Below are 9,114 nucleotides of genomic sequence, written 5' to 3'. Positions count from 1 at the left end.
CAATATATTCAACCAGAAACCTGAAGGTTTTTATGTGTGTTGTAAAAGAAGTATTTTTCTATATATTACTTTAACAGTGTCTATTCTTCTTCTTCTTCTTCTTCTTCTTCTTCTTCTTCTTCTTCTTCTTCTTCTTCTTCTTCTTCTTCTTCTTCTTCTTCTTCTTCTTCTTCTTCTTCTTCTTTTTTTTAGGGAATTTGGGTGTCATTTATTGAAGGCAGGTTACACAATTTGTACTCTCCCCCATGGCTGTTCCCATTCCTTCCACAATGTGAGCCACAAAGTTGTCTGGAAGGTGAGTGTCTCTGAATAAAAGAGCTAGGAACTCAGAATTGCACATAATTGAAGAGCATATTCAGTCAGTGCTGAATGCAATCCCTCACACAGAGAGCTCCCTCCTAAGCATTTTAAAAGAGGCTAGAGATAAGGGAGAAGCTTCCAGGTGGATCCCCCAAAGACCATTCCATCTTTAGAACCCTTTGGATTAGAGGAAGAGAAAATAATTTCCCTTATATCCCAGAAAGGCCAGCTTTCTCAGTACCAATCACATATATATGTGTGCTTCCATTAGTCCCATAGTTAATGATCAACCTCATGGCAATAGAAGGACCATTTCCTTCCTGAGACTCCACAGCACCTCCTCTAAACTATGTCTATAAACAAAATGCTGGAATGAATGGAGGGCTCCCTTCTCTAACATCTAACTAAGGCTCTGGGTGCTATCTTTTTTCTCATCATCTCTGGTCAAATGATGGAAAGCTCTAGTCTACATCAGTTCATTAAAGTTGTCCACTTGCACATCTGTCTTTGCCCTTCTTCCTTTGACCTGTTTCCTGTTCCCAGAAGCACTGAGGTTGAACTTCTCCAGAAGATTGAGAGCATTGTTGCCCCAACCACTTGTTCAAGACAGATAGTAGTTCTCGCTTAAAATTAGGTGGACAAGAGAGATGTAAAGAATGAAAGAGTTTAATCTCATGGAGAAATTAAAGATCCCAAAATGACTTTAATTTTATTTCCTTTGCTTAAGCCAAATCGTTAAATTTCACAGTGATTTTGGGTAGGAGGGGGGCAGGGAAAAGACTGTGGATTAGATCATGGTTGAGTGGGGTAGGACTGGTGAGGCCACAGGCTTCACTGGGGAAGCTGGAGGAGCACTGACTGTCCAGCAGGCAGGTAGGTGATGTTTCGAGAACGGGAAAGCTGGTATGCGATGTCCTCTGCGGCTTCCAGCTTACGAAGCTCTATTAGGCCATCCCCTGCAGTGGCCAGTGAATTGGCAATCAGCTCAGCTGCTTTGGAGTCACCCTCTGCTGAGGTGATGGCTGCTCTCTTCTGTTGCTCAGCCTTTTCCACTACAAATCTGGCCTTCTCTGCTTCCTGCTGAGCCACCTGTTTGGCTTCTACTGCCTCCGTGAACTCCTTCCCAAAGGTCAGATGTGTCAAAGAAACATCATCTAGGATGAGCCCAAAGGTTGCAGCTCGCTCTGTGAGGTCATCACTCACTTGCCTGGAGACCACTTCTCTCTGGGTAATCAATTCTCCAGCATCAAATCGAGCTACTACTGACTTGAGGATCTCAGTGGTGATGGATGGCAGCACCCGCTTGTCGTAGTCCTCGCCAATGCTGGTGAAGATTCGGGGCAGCTGATTAGCAACAGGCCGGAAGAGAATACGAAGAGTGATGTTGACATTCTGTAAATCCTTGCTACCAGTGATTACTGGGACATTCCGTGGCCAGGAACGGCAGTCAAAAATAATTGGTTTCTGTACCCATGGGATGAGAAAATGAGTCCCTTCCCCTACAACAATGTCTTGGACTCCACGGAACCTATCAAAGATGACAGCTCTGTGGCCAGCATCCACATTATATAAGGCAGAGTTGACAACTCCTCCTACAACAGCTAAGCCCAGGCCAAACTTGCCAACAGCTTCAAACAGTTTAGCAGCCATGTCTCCTTCAGATGGTCTTGGTCTTCTGTTCTCTTAGACCAGACACAACTCTGACCTCCACATGAATTCCCCAACCCTAGTTACTGCGCCTGCGTCGCTATTTTTATTATTCTTATGAGAGCAACCTTCATAAGGAGCTGGACTTGTCAGGAATCGGATATTTTAGAACTATTATATATAATTTTTTTTTAAAAATTAAATTTCATTTTGTTTTCAATTCTGAATTTTTTCTCACCACCCTCTCCCCTACTAAGAGAGGGGAAAAAATCCATTATGAGTATGTAGACAAATTCTCTCATGGACCAAATTCCACCACCCCCCCCAAAAAAAATATCCTCATCCATACTCTGAGGTGATGACCTTTCTATTTGGTGGTTGTGACATTCATCAGGAATCCTTTAGAATTGTGATTACAGGGTTCCTAAGTTTTTTGAAGTTGTTTGTATTTTATATTTTTATTGTATAAATTTTATTGTATAAATTGTTCTGATTCTGTTCAGTTTACTCCTTACCTTTTTCGGCTATCCATCAGCTTAGCTCGACTACCCCAGGCTAGGGAGCCAGGTTAAAGAGAGCAACTGCTGTCTGCAGTGGGCTTCTAAAGGGCCTGTGAGGTCACACACACAGCCAACCAGCGAGAGAGCCGTCACCCATTACATAGCTATCTCAATATGGCCAGGATCCCACCCACAGGACAATCCTACATCCACAGAGATTACTTCTGGGCCACTCAATCTGCTGTTGCACCGTGGCCTCCCATTTAAAGGATCCTTACAAGGAAGGAAGGGAGGGAGGAAGGAAAGAGGGAAGGAAGGAGGAAAAGAAGAAAGGAATGAGGGAAGGAAGAAAGAGGGAGGGAAGGAAGGAGGGAAAGAAGGAAAGAGAGGAAGGAAGGAGGGAGGAAAGAAGGGGGAGAAGAAGGAAGGAAGAAAAGTGAAGGAGAAGGGAGAAAAGAAGGAATGAAGAGAGGAAAGAAAGTGGGAAGAAAGGAGGGAAGGAAGGGGGAGAGAGAAAAGAGGGGGAAAAGGAAGGAATGAAGGAAAGGGAAGAAAAAAGAAGGAAATAAGGAAGAGAGAGAGACAGAAAGACACAGAAATAGGGAGGAAGAAAAAAGAATAGAAGTGAATGGAAAATGAACAAATGGCAACAGAAGATGCAACCTTCTATGGGGTTTGATAAGCCTATTGAGACTGTCTTGGGCTAAAACCTAGTTCTATTGAGATAGTGCAGGAGGGCTGTCACATTCCTGCCTCTTAGTCTAGCTGTGAAATCCCAAAGGATTTAAGGCTACCTATATAACTTGACTCACTGGAGACAGTACTAGTCATCCTGCAACATCTACTGGTCCAGTAATGGAACTGCAATTCATCTCATCTGAAGTTTTCAAGGCTTGTAGCATACATTGATAAAATAAATCAATCAACAAGCATATAGTAAGTACCTACTACGTGTCAGGCACTGGAATACAAAAGCAAGCAAGGAAACAAGCAACAATGAAATAACTCCTCACAGATTTTGCAGGTTATCCAGATAGTGGTCAGGCATAGTATGCTTCCAAGATAACGATCAAAGAATTATAATCGCAGCCAACAAGTACCCACTGAATGTATATGTAGTAAGACTATGGAATCACTTTTCTACAGAGTTCTAGGGGACTTCTGAAAGATTGGAGATGTTTTTCTCTAGTTTTATTGGCTTGAGCTCTATTCAGGTGTTTCCCTCAATATGAATTTCCAACAATTAGTAATTCATTAGTATTAAACAAATTTACATCTCTTAGCTCTTTCAAAGGATTTTTGGTTTTGTTTCATTTTATTACCAAGAAAACATAGCAAGGAGAGAAATGGAAACATCTTCCTTATGTAAGGGGGTATTCTCTCCTATATCATGTTAATCTATGGGGAAAGTGAGCTTAAACATAAAAGTGAATTTTTTTTTTTTTTTTGAGGCTGGGGTTAAGTGACTTGCCCAGAGTCACACAGCTAGGAAGTATTAAGTGTCTGAGACCAGATTTGAACTCAGGTCCTCCTGAATTCAAGGTTGGTGCTTTATCCACTGTGCCACCTAGCTGCCCCATAAAAGTGATTTCTAAAAGGCATTTGTCCCACCAAGTACATTTGCAAATTGTCACATAGCTGAAAGATGAGTCCCCATCTTTACTACTGCTGGTGGTTGTTGTTCACTCATATCTGATGTGGGACCCCATTTGAGATTTTCTTGGCAAAGATGCTAGAGTGGTTTGCCATTTCCTTTTCCTGCTCATTTTAGAAATGGAAATGGAGGTAAACAGGACATAGTGACTTGGCCAAGATTACTTCCGGCACTAACTATGCTTCTCCTCCAAAATTCACAAGGTCATATCCTTCAATAATCCTTTACATAAAAATTACAATCCTCCTCCTTCCTCCTCCTCCTCCTCTTTTCCCTCCTCCTCCTCCTTCCCCTCCTCCTCCTCCTCCTTCTCCTCCTCCTCCTCCTCTTCTTCCTCCTTCTCTTCCTTCTCCTCCTTCAGTTCTTTTTTCTTCTTCATTTTTCTTCTATCAACTCTGTCCCTAGCTTCCCTCTCCCTGTCAATTATCTTGACCCCCGGTTAAAAAAAAAAAAAAAAAAAAGATAAAATCCTTGTAACAAGTTTGCATAATCAAACAAAAAAAAAATTTACCCTTTAGTCTCCACGCTGGTGTTTCTTCAATATTAATAGAGGGAATTTTTATGGATGCCTGGAGGCATAGGAGGAAAGATACTAGGTCATACATAGGTCATGTACATAGAATATACTATATAATAGGGATAGTATATGTTATATAACGGGGCATACTATGTAGTATACAATAGACATCCATATCATATAACATAGGGTTGTATGGGATATTCAGGAAGTCTGGTGTGAGGGTTACCAAGCCCTTTCTAGGACTGATCATCCATCTTTAGTGTCCACTGGCCACCCAACTCTCACTTATGGCTCCAAGCGTCTGAAGTATATGCAGTGGTCATACCCCAGTAAAATTGTCTCAGCAGATGGCTAAACCAGGTTGAACTTAATTGATGCATCCCCATTGGCACATTAAGGGGATGCCTACTCCAACCATGTAAAGACTGACAGTGAAATAGGTAGATGGGCACAATTTATTTTAATAGGTCATGAAGGTGGCCAGACAGGCACAGGGAAGCACTTAAAAGTTGAATTGAAACTTCTGAAATGGTCAGGCATCAAAAACATCCTGGACCATCACCAGTTGTCTTAAAATTTGTCTTGCCACTGAACTCTGATGACTCTAAAGAAAGAGTGAGCTGATCACTTTGTTTAACTCTTAAATCCAACTTATACTCGAGACAAAAGATTTTACTGTTATACTATTTCATTATTTTACTATTCAACTATTGTATTATTTTGCTATGTTATGCTTTTACCTACCTCAAAGTCCTGTGGTGACAGGTCAATGATAACGCAGGAGTGTAGACAGAGAACTATAGTCACAACTCTGCACATAGGTGGCTCTAATCCTAAAATCATCTTCTCACTGGGCTGGAATAGCAGTGGGATTTGGCAGCCCCTAGTGACTGAGAGCCTTTTGGGAGGATTGTAGCACTCACCTCCTGGCACAAAGAAAGGGCTAAAAAAAAGTGCCCTAAAAATCGTGTGTTTCATCTAACTCTGGCCTGTTTACCTTGGCATTCAGGGGACCAACTCTGCAGTTGAAGCACACACACACACACACACACACACACACACACACACACATACAATGTACAAAAACTTTTGCAAAAATGATTCCACTCACCATCGATACATGGAACATGCACACTCTTATAAAGAACATAAAATTCAAAGATGAACAGCTCTTATTGCAAGAGAACTAATCAGATTTGACCATGCCATTATAATCAGCATTTTAGATCAAACCTAGATCTAATAAAGACCTAGAGACCCTCAGTCATCAATGTTCCAAAAGAGGACAAACAAATAGTTCTGGGTGACTTTAATTCAAGAGTCGATATAGAGATCAGAGGTTCTCAAACTATGTTTAGCGGGCCAGATGTGGGAGCTGAGGACGTTTATGCCGCCCGCTGGGTTATGGCAAATGGGCTGAGGGGCAGAGACAGAGTGTGAATTTTTGTTTTTACTATAGTCCGGCCCTCCCACAGTCTGAGGGACAGTGAACTGACCCCCTATTTAAAAAGTTTGAAGACCACTGAATTATAGACTACCAAATATGGCAGGGAGTCCTGGGGAGGAATGGAATCAGAAATAATAACAGCAATGTTCACTTGCGGCCAAATATTTCTGTGTCTCATAACCTTGTCTACCATTTGCCAAAATGCAATAAAAATTTTTGGATGCATCCTTGCACCAAACATTGGTATATAATTGACTCTGTCATTGTAAGAAGAGCCTGGGTATGAGAATAATGAAGGAGATGTGTGGGGTAGAGTTTTGGACTCATCATAGACTTATCCACTCCAAGCTAAGCATTCTCATTCAACAAAGGCAGGGACCCCAAGGCATGATGGCTATCAAAAGACTTAACATAATAGATGAGAGCACTTCTCTGTAAGTGAACAATTTGTGGCTGACTTGGAGGGAAAGCTGAGCCAATTTACGATTGCCCAGAGTGCAGCAGAAAAAGCATGGGCAGTTTTCAGAGATTTTGTATGCAGCCCTGTATTTAGTCATTGGGCCAGAATACTTGAAATATCAGAATTGACAATGAAAATGACGGCAGAAGCTTTTAAGTAAAAAATGAGAACTCCACAGAGTTCTAAGAAGGCAGTGTTTAACGCCATCAAAATAAAGTATAAGCAAAGCTTAGAGAGATGAAGGATTCTTGGCTCAATAAGACAGCAGAAAAAAATTAGTTTTAAGGTGACAGTCACAACTCAAAGTGATTCTGATATCCTGAAGGCTACTGATGGGCCACAGACATTTGGTGCATCTATCTCAACTATTAAGTGCTGATGGAGCCACATTGATGAGGCATAAGGACATGATCCTGGAGTAATGGATTGAACTTCCACCAATCAATGCTGAAGGAAATCTGTACTCTGCTGCATTTCAGCCTCAGAATCTATACTGAGCTCATGATCACCCAAGAACAAAAAGTCAAGTACAAACTTTCCTTTCACTTTAGTCTTGGCTTGTAGATTTTTCAAGTTAAGTAATTCACTGCTGGGATGGTAGTTGACTTTGAGGCCATTTTCATCTTCATTGAAGGTGTCTGACAACATTGCTGAAAATATGATACTAAAAAGCAGAGGAACAAGCATGCAGCCCTGCTTTACTCTGTTGGGGCACTGAGAAAGTGTAAAAGTATCATCCATTATACCGAATGCTATCATGAAACTGGAGTATATAATAATGATGAACTCCTCTGGATAACCAAATTTCATCATGATCTTCCATGAGCTGTTATGAATGACAGTGTCAAAGGTCCTGGTCAAATGGAAGAATATTATATACTGACTTCTGTTTTGTTTCTGGCATTTCTTCTGGATTTGTCAGGCAGTTGACTGTTCCTCAACCCTTTTTAAAAAATAGCTTTTTATTTTCAAGATATATGCATGGGTAATTTTTCAGCATTGACAGTTGTAAAACCTTTTGTTCCACTTTTTCTCCTCCTTCCCCCCATCCCTTCCCCCAGATGGCAGGTAGATTTAACATGTTAAATATGTTAAAGTATATCCTCAACCCTTTTTTGAAGCCATGCATGCTCTTGCATTTTTCTTTGTGAAAGATAGTCAAACTTAAGGAGAAACCTGGCAAGAATCTTGCAGACAATGACTAAGAGAGAGCTCCCACCATGATCATCACAGGACAACCTATTTCCTTTTCTTTCATAGAGATGGACAATAGAGCTTTTTAATTCACAAAATTTTAGTCAACTTTTTTTTATGAGCATTGGACCACCTGCTTTGTATATCTCTGCTGGAATGAAATTAGCACCACCTGAGAGGAGCTTATTGGTATTCAAAATCTCTTTTTCAGTTCAAAGTTTGACTAGAGGGGGTCAGTGTACAGTATGTCCAACTGTAGCTGATTAGATCAATATTAGCTCTGAAAGTACTACCATAGATTAGGCACAAATAGTCCATATGAACACTTGCAGTGGAAATGTTTCTAAATTTTCACATTTCTTTTGAGCATCTGCAATTCTCAAATTCTGTTCTGGATCTTTGTCATACACAGATAAAAGTCATCGATCCATTTATAGATGGTTATATGTGTTACATGGGCATCTAGGAGGTACAGTGGATAGAGTTCTGGGTCTGGAGTCAGGAAGACCTGAGTTCAAATCACTTACTAGCTATATGATCCAGGAAAAATCATTTAACCTTGTTTGCTTCAGTTTCATCATCTGTAAAATGGGCTGGAGAAGGAAATAGTAAACCATTCCAATACCCAAAAGCTATCATGAAAAGTAAAAATCAACATCAACATCAACATGAAGGAAAATAATTTTAAAAAATCAACAAGAAATTATGAATATGTATACATATATTGTATTTAATTTATACTTTAACATATTAAACTTGTATTGGTCAACTTGCCACCTGGGGGGGGGAAAGAGGGGAAAAATTACAACAAAAGGTTTGGCAATTGTCAATGTTGTAAAATTGCCCATACATATATCTGGTAAACAAAAATTATTTAAAAATAAATAAAGAAATAAAAATAAATTATGAATAGAAAGAATTCAGAGAAATACAGAAAGATTTGTATGAAGAGAATCCCCCTAAAGAAGAAGGAAGGACACAGAGCCAAGGTGACATTAAATACAATGACTACAATAAGGTAAATTTTGGTCCTGGAGGATAAATAATGAAAGGCATATCCCTCCTTTTGGCAGAAAGTTGGGAAACTACAGGCACTGAATGTTAAATATATGGGTAATATATTGATTGTTTTTGCTTAGTTGCTTTTCTTTGTTGCAAGGGAGCCTCAATGATGGCATTGGCATTTATCAAGAAATGTTTATGGTAAAACCTTTTAAGAGAAAAGGATGTCTTTTAAAAACATACATTTTATTACTTTGGAAATGAAAGAGCAGGCTTTTACTACTAAGGAGTGTTTTTAGTTTACATATATTTCTTCTTTACAATGGATAAAATTGCTAATGAGATGAGCTACAATTAATGTGACAAACTGCTTATTGCTCAAATTGGCAA

At 40.0% G+C, this 9,114-nt stretch overlaps 1 pseudogene; it reads right to left on the bottom strand.

Moving 5' to 3' along the window:
• Positions 1-948: 948 nt before the first annotated feature.
• Positions 949-2,031, bottom strand: LOC141554782 (prohibitin 1 pseudogene; annotated as a pseudogene).
• Positions 2,032-9,114: the final 7,083 nt, after the last annotated feature.

Source organism: Sminthopsis crassicaudata, chromosome 2, assembly GCF_048593235.1.
Source record: "Sminthopsis crassicaudata isolate SCR6 chromosome 2, ASM4859323v1, whole genome shotgun sequence".
NCBI lineage: Eukaryota > Metazoa > Chordata > Mammalia > Dasyuromorphia > Dasyuridae > Sminthopsis > Sminthopsis crassicaudata.
Note: the sequence above shows the minus strand (reverse complement) of the source record. Positions and strands in the feature narration are given on the sequence as shown.